Source organism: Callorhinchus milii, unplaced genomic scaffold (genome assembly GCF_018977255.1).
Source record: "Callorhinchus milii isolate IMCB2004 unplaced genomic scaffold, IMCB_Cmil_1.0 Scaffold5, whole genome shotgun sequence".
Classification (NCBI taxonomy): Eukaryota; Metazoa; Chordata; class Chondrichthyes; order Chimaeriformes; family Callorhinchidae; genus Callorhinchus; species Callorhinchus milii.
In genome coordinates, this window is record NW_024704746.1 from 29,241,517 (window position 1) to 29,255,691 (window position 14,175).

General features: G+C 39.7%; 1 long non-coding RNA gene across 2 annotated transcripts in view; it reads right to left on the reverse strand.

The window, feature by feature from the left end:
• LOC103185567 overlaps positions 1-14,175 on the reverse strand; it is a 66,284-nt gene that overhangs the window by 26,433 nt on the left and 25,676 nt on the right. Inside the window, exon 2 of one of the 2 annotated variants that reach the window (XR_488651.2) lies at positions 4,290-4,396. This is a non-coding gene — a long non-coding RNA (uncharacterized LOC103185567). Of the gene's footprint in view, positions 1-4,289; positions 4,435-14,175 lie in introns of those variants that run through there. The other variant, XR_488649.2, reaches the window with a different exon arrangement.

Consider the following 14,175-nt stretch of genomic DNA (forward strand, 5'->3'; position numbering starts at 1 on the left):
TCCTTCTACTTCCCCCTCCCCATCTCCCCCCAGCCCCTACCCATCCCTCCCTCCAAACCTTCAAACCTGTCTCCCACTCCTCTCTCACCACCACTATAACCCGCATGAAATCGACCACCTGCTCCCCATCCCTACCCCTCTCCTTACCTCCCAGCTCCACCTCCTTGCCCTCTACTCATAGACATCATAAACCTCTCACTGTCAAATGGTATCGTTCCCACCCCATTAAAACCAGCCGTCATCACTCCTACCCTTAAAAAAAACCCTCCCTGGACCCCATCACAGCTCTCAAACTACCGCCCCATCTTCAACATCCCTCTCTTCTCCAAGGTCCTGGAACGAGTTGTTTGGCTCACTATTTTGGCTCAATATTGCCCTTTTAATACAGCCCAGCATCTGGTTTAGCTTATTCGCTGCTGCTGAGCATTGTTGCGATAGTTTCATTTTATTATCAATCAGGATCTCCAGTTCCTTTTGATTTTCCGTACAGATTATTTTCTAACCATTTAAATAATAGTCCCTTCCTGGATTTTTTTTGTCCCCATTAAGTTGAATGATGGTGAACAATGCACCACAGTAGATTTTTACTGTTCCTTGAGTACATTTCACTTGACTTCTGACTTATAACCATGTATACATAGTAGAAAACAGTGAAAAACAGTGTCAGAGGCCCATCAAGTACACTACCAAGAGATTTCCCTCTCTCCATTCCACTTCCCATATAATATAGCCTTAAACATTATACTGGTACTCTCCTAAGGAAAGCAAAAGTAAAGTCTTTAGCCTCTAGAAGCAACAAACTACCTCTTCCATGTCCACACTGTTTTATTTGTAGTTGGATGGCAGTAGAACAGCATTACAGTAACATACAATACACCACAGTAAACCTCAGGTTTACCAGACTCCGGGAATCCGTACCAAGCTGGATCAGGTCAGAAACGGAATTTAAAAAAGTTCCGCGGCCCATGCACATGTAGAGTCCTGCCAGCACACCCTTCTCGACTTCAAAATTGTTTTCAAATCACTTCATGCCCTCGCACCTCCCTACCTATCCAATTTGCTTACCCTCCACTTCCCCCACCCCTCCAACACTCGCTGCCTCCGCTCGGCCGGCTCCAGCCTCCTGTTCATCCCTCATCCCCTCCCACTCCACCGTCGACGGCCGTGCTTTCAGCCACTCCTATCTGAAGATCTGGAATTCCCTCCCTCAATCCGTCGCCTTGCCCCTCTCTCCCTATTTTCAAATCCCGCCTAAAGACCTTCCTTTTTGACCGTGCTTACGGTCACCTCCCACCTCCCTCTCCCCATTGCTTGTTGTCAGACTCCACCACTGTCAAGAGCTCCAGGACGCTACCAGGTGTGAAGAGCACGATATAAATACAAGCTGTTGTTGTTGCTTCGCCCCCTTCCACTCACCATCCTTGCTGGCCTTCAATGGCCAGGGATATCGATGTCTGCTGATATCTAGTACAGAACCACAATGATAATAAAGTGGAGCACAAGTGACATTTTGCCTGTGATGTTAGTCCTTTATGTACTGAAGCAATCAAAAAGATATCAATGTTCCCCAATGTGGAACAGGCTTAAGTACCCCCACATCTCCGTCTTTGTTGATTCCCTCTCAATTTTGCAGAAATACACACCGCATTTGTGAAAAACAGTGACAATTATACTTTTACTAAACTTCGCTGGTCATTTGGAATTTGATCTGTGTTGGGGTTAATTTCTGCTGACTGCAAAGCTTCCTTGATACTTCTCGCGTCACATTGCCTGAGTATTGAATTACGAAGCATTTATCCTGCTCATTGTTCAGATAGGAAAGCACATTCGGCCGCACCTCATTTTACTTGTGCGTAAATTAATCCTTGCCCTTATGTACGTGGTTCGAGTACAACGTGAGGACAAGCCACTTGATAGTAAGCATAATTGAAATAATTGAAACAAATTAACTAGCAGCAGGAACCACCTGAATGCCTAATACAGCTTTGTAGAGACAGCTTCTCTCCAGCAAGCACATTGTTTGCTAACACTTCAGTCAGATGTATTGTAGACAAATGATGTATAAAGTCTGTACGTGTCAATCATTTTTAAGCAAGCTTTGTTATATTCTTCACCATGATCTTGCAGAGCAGGGTAGCGTCCCAGAGCACTTGAGAGTGGCGGAGCAAGATGCCAAGCCGGAGGAAGGGGGGAGGTGACCATAGACACGGTCGAAGGAGAAGGTCTACAGATGCGACCTGAAGATAGGGAAGGAGGGGCAAGGCACAGGGATGGAGGAAGAGCGTTCCAGAAGTTGGGTGAGGCCACCGATGGTGGAACACAGGCATGGGGGACTTACAGTATACCACAGCCAGCACGGGCTGCAACACATTGATCACTCTCAGCTAAATGTTGGAGAGGACTGGTAATCCCTCAGAAACCTACCACGTATTTTCTTGATCTCTTACTTCAGGACACAGAGACTTAGGTGGAATGCAGAGAGACATGTGGCCTATGTAAAATTGCAATATGTAAGTGAGTCCATAGAGACTAGCTTTCTCCCATTTCTCACTCCTCACTCATCCACACATGTGGGCTGAAGAGCCTTCTTCATCTGTCCTCTTGTGCAATGTTATACTCGAGCCCCGGCCAATGCAATCAGCAATCAGGAAGTATAAATCTGTTGAAAAGGGTTGTTGAAACCATTCTGGTTGAAACGGATCATTTCCTGATCTGCATTTATCAATATTTTAGAAGCTCCCTTGGCAAATCGGGTTTCAGTTTAAAATCCAAATTTATGCAAGCTATCATCTCGTAATTTGTGATGACTCCAAAAGCTCTGCTGAATGACAATGTCAATGCCCTCATTAAAACACCATTTTAGCAGTGCCTCAAAATCACATTAGCACTGTCATTTACTCAGTTTCTCAATGGCATTGGAAGCAAGCCATCTCCCACTGTTAGGTGCTTTTAGCTAACTAACTTATTACCCCGTCTTCCTCCTTCAGTTCTGACTTTCTGCTCCTGACGATAATTTGTCTTCCTATAAAATACCACTATTAGTTCAACCCCATTCCTTAATCATCGCATCTGGTGCCTGCACTGTGTACCACACTAACAATCTCACCACCTCAGGAATATCAATATGTAAAAGATTTCCATTTCGCCAATCCCACCGGAGGATGTATTTACAACAGAACAAGGTTATAGCAATTTCTGAGATGTCGAGGGCCTTTAGTATTAAAATAAAATTTAGTCACAACTTGCTTCAGCAGTTCCATCTGCTAGAATTTTGAACACTTAACCTTACCCATCTTTCAACTACAAACATCCATAAAACAATGACATTACAGTACTTCAGTGGTCTGCTTGAAAATTTATGACATTTACTTATTGTAACTGCTAACATACCGTAACATACCACAGGAACAGGAGTAGGCCAATCAGCCCCTCGAGCCTGTTCCAAAATTCTATTGGATCTGTAGTTCAACTCCAATTACCCATCTTTGCCCCATATCCCTTGATACTCTTACCTAACAAAAATCTATCCATCTCAGTCTTGAAAATTTGAATGGTACCAGCACCATAGCCTTTTGGAGGAAGAGAGATTTCCACAACCCTTTGTGCCTTATCCCCATATCCCTTAATCCCTTTTGCAATAAGACTATGCCCCCTTGTCCTGGATTCCCCCACCACCAGAGAAAATAGTTTCTGTGTAGCTGCTCTGTTGAATCTCTCTACTATTTAAAAAAGAAACAACTCGATTAGATCACCCCTCAACCTTCTAAACTCAACGGAATACAGACCAGGTTTATGCAACTTGTCTTCATAATTTAGCCCTTGAAGCCCTGGGATCACTCTGGTGAATCTGTGCTGCACCCCCTCCAGAGCCAATATATTCTTCCTGAGGTGCAGTGCCCAAAACTGAACTCAGTATGTCCAAAACATGAATGCAAGTGACAAACCTTGATGCAGCTCATTATATGGTTTCATATAAAATAACACATGAAATAGTGATGCAACCAGTTGGTTAGACACCTTACAATTTGGTTTTAGAGCAAACTGGTTAAAAAAGTTAAGGATACACAGGGAAGCCCTTGTTTATATTTTTGACCAAGTTGTGCCAGGCATTTGATACATTCCCTCCCCTGGTAGACATTAAATGACTGGATAAAACATGCTGATCAAAGTAATAGAATACCGGAGATGTGTTTTACTCTCCAAAGCCACCATGTATTTTGGGTATTTAACCATCAGTGCATTTGAGTTTAACTGCTGGTAAAAATATTTTCAGATTTGAAATCACTTACTTCTCCCCACGGCCACACAAGGGGTCACAGTTAGTTCCCGTCAACAAATGCAGCAATCCATGACGTTGGTAATGACTTGTCCATTCTGTAGCATCAGCTCACCATTTCTGTTACAAGCACAATGAGACCGTTAGTTACAATGCCGCCTTTAAGATGCCTCAGACAATACTTAACTTTGTTTAAAAAGGGTTGTTAAAGGATGATAGCGACAGAACCCGAGACAAGCAAATAGTTTGGGGGAATTCAGATGAAAATAATCTTAGGCTTTGCGTCAGGGTCTTGGCATTGTATGATAATACAATTTATGGAAGCAAATGCCAGGATTAGAGGCAAGATAATTCTTGCTTGTCCTTGGAAAAGCTGTTAGATGTTTCCAGTTCATAAACCATAACCACCATCCATTGCTATCTGTTTAATTGTTTAACCACTAAAGTATGCAATGTTTTCTTTCCAGCGTATTAAAATAGCCGAGTTTCTTCTGCCCGAATAGCATACAGTGCTATTGAAACTTGCTACTACACTCGCCCTCTCTCGCTATGTTTCTCACAATATATTTCATATACAAATTGTTTCCCATCATTTCCCTGAGAATAGAGAGGCCTGTGTCTTTGGGACCACCATGAAATTGTACCAAGTCCCAGGCTCCCTGGAACAGCCTGGGAAGAGAATTACTCAAGAGCAATTCGTTCCAATAAAAGAACTTGGCTGCATGTCAGAAAAAAAAATTCAACATCGTTCAAAAAAAAGAAAAGACTGCCAAAGAATCAGGCTATGTGTAGCCTAGTGTTTACAAAGAAGTTGGTAAAGCTTGTAAAGGAATACCTCACACATCTGTTGCCATCATTGGCAATACTGAGCTGGCAGCTGACTTTATACAGCGGGTTGGTTATATTTCCATGATAGCTAACAGGATTCTTTAATAAAGCTTTAAGGAGTCTCTTAATTCTAATCCCAAGTGGTGTTTTCCTTCATTATAATCATAAAAGTCTAAGACCTTGGAGTTCCTCTCTGGCCCAATCTACTTTGGGAGCAGAGTTCCACCAGGTCAGAATGAGTTACATTCTTTGGGGTTCCCACTAGATTTCTTATTATGAAATCCAGTTAGAAATCATCGCATAATCAACCCCAATGTAACTTTAAGACTAGAAAGAATAGTAAGTAGTGAGTAATATTTTTTTGAGGACCATCCAGAACTCTGCATCTCAAGTATTCCGTGAGCCTATCAACCCATGCCTCCAGCAGATCAAAGTCAAGATCCGTGTCCTCACATTCAATCCCCTCCATGGACTTAACCCATCCTACCTCTATGATCTCCTGCAACCTTACTGCCTTAACACAGACCCATGAGAACTTGCCTTTGACGTAATCTATTTGGAATGCTGTAGCTTGCTGGTCAGAGCTCTCGCCTCACAACCAAAAGGGTCCATGTTCGTTTCCCAGGCAGGGCGAAATTTTGGGCAAGTTTCCTTGCCTCTGTTTATCTAGAGGCGATACTGGCAGGTCTGAATAATCAAAAGATTTCAAATGACAAGAACTTCTACAAAAACATGTTACAATTAGAACTTTTCCAGATCGTGATGAACAATGTGTGTGTTATCCTGTCCAAGAGTGAAAATATCTGAGTCCCTTAACCTCTTTCTATAGCAACAATGGCTCTGCTTTTACAGTAGTGCAATCCATCTTTCTGAAATTAACTCAGTAACACTGATCCCACTAGCCAAGTGTCAATATTCATTTACTATTCCTGAATTACCTGATCATGGTTTCTGTGGCAAACTGATCTGTCGGAAGAACTTCCCATTATCATTCCAGTTTTAGGATGTTCACTCAGGCTGAGTATCTCAGTTTCAAACTAACATGATCTTTCCCCTAATTCCACCAATCATCCAGGTACCTAGAATCCACGGAAATTACAAGTAAGAAGATACAGGAAACAGATCGTTTGCCCACCACTACTCTCCAATTGTCATCCTCAACAATTAATTCTTGCTGGATTGTTTCAATGGAAAGCATTCAAATGCATTTAGATTATTTCTCATCAATTGTCTTGAAGCACAGAAGCACAGCCTGTCCTTGAATTTAGTTGGGTTTATCACTGTACAGCTAAAATCCTTAATGTTTGAAAGACAAAAAAAAAACTAAGGAAAACTGTTTCATTTTAGTTTCCAATCCGCTGCATTAAGATTTTAAAAATAGAATTGGATATTACTATTTGGTGATAAAGTCTAATTTGAAAAGTTGGCTTTGTGATATTCTATTAAAAGTGGACAAATGCCAAATACTGTTAAATTATACATATAAAGGGACATTGGTGGTCATTAGAATTGTGTCTCAGGTAGCAGAAGATCAGAAGGGAGAAGACTAACATTTTATTTCTTAATCACTAACCTCAATCGTCTAAATTAAATTTCCACCCAAGCAGCGATGAACAGTAAAGTCCTTGATTTACCGTTTAACCGATATAACTCACTACTTTCAAAAGCACCAAAAATTCCCATTGAATAATGAATAGATCCACCAGTAAAGCTGCCAGCTAAGTCTGAAGTAAAGCATTTATCCAACACTCACAAATTTTAGGCTGCACATAAAGCAACTGTGATGAGATTTAACGTGTAAATACAAGAGGGTTGTGTTGAGTCAGAGTGTGTCCTTTTATCCAATCTTCTCTTTAAGTAAACACTATAAAATGCATCAACTCTGAATTTTGAGCTGGAACAAGTATCCTCTATATTTGTTGGTGAATCTTTGGCTTGTGAAGATGAGAGGTGGCAACGCTTTGAAATGCTTTGAGCATTTCCACTTCAACTTTAGCTTCAGTAATGGACAGATGCTTTCTCGTTTGTGCACTGTTGGTTGAAACTCATATCCATCAATCCAGAAGATGACTATTTTCCCTGGGTTTGGTGTGGGGGGGTAGGCAGGAAGGAGAAACCCCAAAAAGGGAGATAAATGGGGCCTCTTTGAGAATGATCTGACTCAAGGATGAAATGCTTATCAATACAATGGTGGAATCAGGTCAACTTTTCAGACACAAATTTTGTTTCTAAAAACTCCAGCAGAAATTTGTATCTTCGCTAATTCTAATGATTGAATGGTAACTAAAAACAGAAACAAAGAAAGGAAAATATAAAATCCCATGATCCATATGTACACTAATCCTCATCCCACCAATCTCATTGCTATTGATAAGTAGAGCAGTAGGCTATCTTTACATTACCTCAAACCAACACAACCACTCATTTGGAACTCCAAAAGATACACAACATAAATACACTTTGCAAGAAATACATTTGGGATTTAAAGGAAACAAACTTAGAAATATTTCCTTCAACCATCCCCATGTTTTACATACGGAGGAAGCTTGTTAGCAGTAAGATCAGAGAGAGACTCGAAAACTTCACTTAATATTGTGTTTCATGTTAGGGTGTTTGCTTACCTCACTGTGAAAACAGACAACTGTAGAGTTATTCTATCTACGCCATAACGGAAAAATCCTACCCTGACCACTGGAACAAGACTTCCAAAGTGTCTGTTTACACAGCTGAGTGATTAGTCAAGAGAAGTAATCATGGGTGATTAATATTTAAAAAATGTTGAGATGACAGATTGCAAATGTTACGTGAATCTTTTTTTCAATCGAAGGGAATGGCTATCGGACGGGGTTATGTTTGGCTTTTTCATAGTGACACATTAAATACTCCAATCGCAGATATAACAGAGCTTAAGTGCCAAGTAGAACTTACTCAGCACTGGAAAATAAACATTGCTTACTGCAGCACATCCCCTGGTAAACAGCAGAACATTGAGTGGGCAGGAGAACCTTCGTATGCTTACTCACCCGTTTTCAAGCAGAAGGGAGCCATATTGAGGTGTGCCATCTTTCTGAGAAAGAAGCTGGGCCAAGTGAGACCCACTTAGTGTTAAACCTCAATGTGAGACATTTATTACTCTGCGTACTTAAAGAAAAAGACACTTGCAGATTCTCACATTATCCCAGGAATTTCTTGGTCTCTGTGCCAATGCAGCTGTTATAGATGACCAATTTAGTTGCTAGGGTTACCAAACACATGGCTTTGTGTCAGTACCCATATGCCAGTTCCGTGCACCACTTCCATTTTTAGAAATATCTTGTGATCAGTGGCCTCCAGGCAGTAGTAAAGGATTTCAAATAAACCCTACAAAATATGCAGTCTTTGCACTTCACAGCATATGCTACGAAGTGCTTTGAGACCCGTCCTGATGTGAAAGGTGGTAAATCAAATGTAAGGATTCTAATCATTAATCAAATAAGACGTCATTGTTTTAGTAATGCAAACTATTGATAAAAGACGCTNAATAATAATAAAGGAATGATGTAGATATTTGGAAAGTACCACTGTGACCACTGTAATGGGGATGAGGACTCAGTCAACTTTGGGGTGATTCCACAATAAATACAGGACAATGATTCCTGTTCTCCTCCCCCCCCATCCCACGAACACACACACACACATACAAACACACATAATCAATCACACACACACACACAATCACTTCTCCTGATTTCTCCCACCTCCATATGTCTAGATTTGGCAACAATATTGTATTTATTCTGGTGAAGCAGCTTTGCAATACTGTATTCCAATGATATTCAGATTTTGTTTTGTGTAACACCGTTCTTAAATGCAGCCCTAATTCATTCCGTATGAAAACCTATCGCATAAATAAACCTCACCAATGTCAGTTATTGCCATTAATTTTTTAAAATAAGAAGAGTTGTAATATTGAAATTTGTTTTAGCTGTGGCAATTTAAATATCGCACACACACATACATACTCACACAGACACACACGTGAGACCATTGAAGGAACCTTCTTTAAAAACAAAGTTACAAACACATGTGTTTTAATTTTGGGGGGTTGTATTATTGCTGTTAATGTCAGATAATAAGCAGTTAATGTTCTGCCCACAAAATATATAGAATATATTTCAACCCTTTGAAGATCTCAAGAACATCCTGCACCAAAAACGAAACAAACATTTCATTTAAAAAAAACATTTCCAAGAATACTATGAATTGTGTACCTCGTACAGTTCTGCATATTTTCCTAATTCTACAAAACAAATGAGTCATTTGAGAAATACAGAAAAATCAGACTTATAGATATCAATAATAATCCTTGCGTTTGATGTAGCACCTTATCACATCATCAAGACATCTGGAAGCGCTTCACAGGATTTTACTAAGCAGGGTAATGGCTTGGTATTTGTAGGCAAACGCAGCAGCCAGTTTGTGCACAGAAAAGACCCACAAACAGCCATGAAGAGAATGACCAATTGATAGCATGCAACAGAAAAGATGCAAGTGTTTTGAGAGCCGAAAAGAGTAGTTCAGTACTCAAGAGAATTATATTGGCATCTAGAGGTGGGAGGTACTATAAATCTTCTACATAAACAGTGGGATCTCACTTCGAACAGTGATTCATGTTGAAAATATCACGATAAATAATTGTAATGTAAACAGGGCTTCACATCACTCAGTTTAAAAAAACACTGGCTAGAAATGTTTGTTATCCATAATAATCTAATTTATTATGTGTTTGTGAAGGTTTTTGCACAATTCCCATAATGTTAATACAATACAAATAAAATGACTGTACAAATCTACAAAAATAGCATTTGCATCCCCTGAAGCTGACCTTAAAAACACTTCACAGCAAACATCAGCATTAAAGACGAAAGAGACGGTTGGGGATTGAGTTCATGAAGCCTCCGCCCTTCAAAACTGACTTATTACTCAACATATCAACAAGTCCTGACTGTGGAATCAATTCTCAACAAGTGTGCTATGAACAGAATCTAACACTGGAACACTTCACAATACGCAATCAGTTCCACTTTTGAAGGATAAGCATTATGTTTCTCCAAACTGGAGCCAGGGCACAGGCTATCCTGCCCAGGTCCCTGCCGATGGTGCCCTATTACAAGTAACTGGGTCAGGGGAATTGGGAGGTTGGGTTGATCAGCAGTCTAATCATAGAGAACTCTTATCATCCGGCACAGCTAAGATCAGGAACCAACTATGTTGGGAGACGTGGGTACAAATGACGAAACTCTCCCTCGCCATTCCAGAAGATGCAACAACAAACAATGATAAAATAGACTGAATAGAACCCAATATATTGCCAAGACACGATTTCGATGTCACAATGACATTAATTAATAATAATATATAATAATCCTTGCATTTGATTTCTCGCCTTATCACATCATCGTGACGCCTCAAAGGACTTCACAGAATATACTGCAAAGGGAATTGGCTGTATATTTTGTGGACAAAATGCAACAGCCAATTATGCACAGTAGTGTCCCACAAACAGTCGTGGATTGAGCGACCAAAGTATTATTATTATTTTTGTTTGCCAATCGACAAACATTTGGGTTCCTACTTGCTGCGAATTAAACAGAGACTTGTGGAGAAAGGAAAAGTGCCTAAGGTTTCGCACTGCCCGGGAATCAAACCCAGGTCCTCTCATTTGCGAGGCAAGTGCTCTAACCACTACACTACAAGACTCCACATCTAATTAAAATGTAACTTGACCGTGTTGTGTATTATGCCAATGTATTATTCTTCTGGGCTGCTGATGTGTATTTATGAATACAGTCCAATTAAACTTTCACCCCCACCGTTTTAGTCTTCTGTCAGAAAATGACCACTTTTTTCACTGATCTGTCAAACGTCAAGTTTTTAAAATCATTTGACCTTCAATTAATAATAATAATCTTTGCATTTGATACAGCGCCTTATCACGTCGTTGAGACGTCTCAAAGCGCTTCACAGAATATATTGTAACATGTAGGTGCACTACGGCAGCCAATTGTGCACAGCAGAGACCCACAAACAGTCGTGGATTGAATGGCTTTTTTTTGGAAGGGATTATTACCCCCTGAAAGCCATCCGCCATTCGACTAACATCCGTGTTCTTACTTACTGCTAAGTAAAAATCTCTCAGTGAAGCTTTAAAAAGCAACTTAAAAAATAGGTAGGTTCTTGCACCATCCGTGAGGGAGATTTGTAGAAAGAGAAACAAAAGTTTTATAATTGTAGTTTAGAAGCAGAACGAGAGAAAAGAAAGCAAAATGGTGAAGCTAGAATTCTCCCACATTGCAAGTCACTTGAGACCATCGCCTTTCTCAGGAAAGCATAAAAATGTTAAATCCCTATGACATCAAGATGCTAAATTAAGTATTGTGGCATTTAACTGTACCATCTGTGTCACTATCATGTGATTTATACAACTGTGTGCTGCATGGGAAAAAAATGACGGTAATAAGAGTTTTTTTTAATCACCTCTGCACAAATTTCTCACATTGCTTATTATTTTATTCAGGTCTAAACATACGGAAGGGTAGAAATGATATTATCAATCAGGGCCAAGCAATTGTACTGTATTTCCCTGATCATAATTAAAGCTTCTTGTTTGTAAAGGTTCCAGGATTGACAGGTAGCGGAGAGAAAGAGAGAGCACAATTGTGTAAAACTTGTGCCATCCTTTAATGACACTTTTTTTCCCCTCTCTGAACGCGTACGGCAGATTTCAAATGTATTTCGGTATTGAATCGAAACTATTTCAGCCAATGACCTGAAATAAAAGAATCATCTAAAGCTATATACATGAATTGCTTAGTTCAGAATAATAATCATAAACCGTAAGCACCTGCACAGTCCAGTTCCCCTAAGGAAACATTTACAGCTGCACACAGATAAAATAAAGCAACTTTTTTTTAATATTCTCTAGGATAGAGTTTTTTGTTATAGGATTTTTGTATAAACAATTTGCAGGGATACTGTTGCTTAAATTAATTTTACAATACGATAATATGACAGATTCATTACAGGGTGAATTAATAATCCTGGCATTTGACACAATGCCAATCACGTCTGGAGGGCGTCGCAAACAGCTTCACAGAAGTTTACTGTAAAGTATAGTGACTGTGTTTTGTAGGTGAACGTGGCAGACAATTTGCACACAGCAATGTCCCACAAGCAGCCATGAAGTGAATGACCAATTTGAGTTTTCAGATGGTACTATACAGTTTAAAATGATCGACTTTTTGTCACCTTAGCCCAAAATGGGCTGGTAATGCAAGCGTTCTGCAGTAGAAGCAATGCATTCTGTCCCCACATTGGAATTCCTGAAGCTGACAGGGACTTGAAGCCTTAATTGCCTAATAAACAATGGAAAGGAAATTGTAATTAAATCACCAAACCTTTATTGGTAAATACACAATGCAGAGCCAACCTGGAATTCCTTGTGTACACATCCAACATTATACAGGTGTGCTTATATATGATACATAATAGATCCCAAATGGTATACAAAATGGACTGTTTGCTCTGTTCCCTAGCATTAGCACTTTGAATGAGTACGACAATGTTTCAGGAGAATGAATGCAACTTTGGAATTAACAGCACAATATTGTATTTTTTAAGGAATTCATAGGAAAAAAATGCCTATAATTTCCTGCTGAACTGATTCTACAAGTCTTGTTCAGAGTTTGAAATGGTTTATGGTAGTCCTTACACACTGAAAAGGTTTTCCTTTTCATCTAAGTAAATTCATTAAAATGAATATAATTAAAATTTGACCTATAAAGTCATTAAGATTCTTGTTGTCAACAGGTTTGATGCACTCACTCCAGGGAGGACTAACGAAGAACAATCTCTGTTAACATTCATTTGCCTACAAAAGACACAATCAATTCACTTTACAATATAAACTCCACACGCCTAATAATTATCCCTCCAAAAAAACAAAACAATAATAAATTGGTCATTTTCAATCCATATGACTGTTTGTGGGACATTGCTGTGCGCAATTGGGTGCCGCGTTCGCCCACAAATATACAGTCAATTCACTTTACAGTGTGTTCTGTGAAGCGCTTTGGGACGTCCTCCCGACGTGAAAAGCGCTATATCAAATGCAAGGATTATTATTATTATTATTATTATGAAGTGAAGCACTTTGAGATTTCTCAACAATGTGATTACAATTTACAAACACTTCTCAAGAATGTCCTTATAATGAGCAATCGCATTATAAAAAAAGTTTATTTTTTAGCAAGGTACAAATTTCACTTATCAATACACAGTCACTACGCTATATCAAATACACGCATAGTAATAATATTAATCATAATGATTGCATTTGTTATAGCGCCTTATCACGTCTTCGAGATGTCTCAAAGCGCTTTACAGAATATACTGTTAAGTGAATTGACTGTATATTTTGAGGGCGAAATGCGGCAGCCAATTGCACACAGCAGTGTCCCACAAAGAATAGTTGTAAGAAAGCTTCCAGTGAATTTTGGAAGGTGGTTGACCAAGGGAAATATTAGAACACATTCAGACCTATTCTCATCTACCATCCACATCTGTGCACTTTCCAGCAGGAGTCAATAGATAGCGATAAGCATTCTGGATCAAAGCTTATTTTCTGCTCCTTAACTACAACAACAACAACATTCCATTTATAGAGCGCCTTTCACGTCGGGAGGACGTCCCAAGGCGCTGGATCAGCAAAGTCAGGACAACCTGAGTCATTGGATGTATGCCCTTTAACATATACAACTTACTGGGCTGGCATTTTACAAACCGAACCACCAGAGAGCAAAAGCAAAACCCTCTTTAAAAAAAGTTGGCATTTCTCAATATTTATACTCTTTTTAAAAAAATTTAATAAAATAATAATATTTTGTTCCCTCAATTCACGACTGGTACTGGGGCACTGCTGTGTGCAATTGGCTGCCCATCTGTTATTATCTGTTTGGTACATTCCTACTCTCCCCCCCAGCCCACCCCTGCCTCCTCTCTCCCCCACCAGCATCCAGTCCAAATGTCAGAAC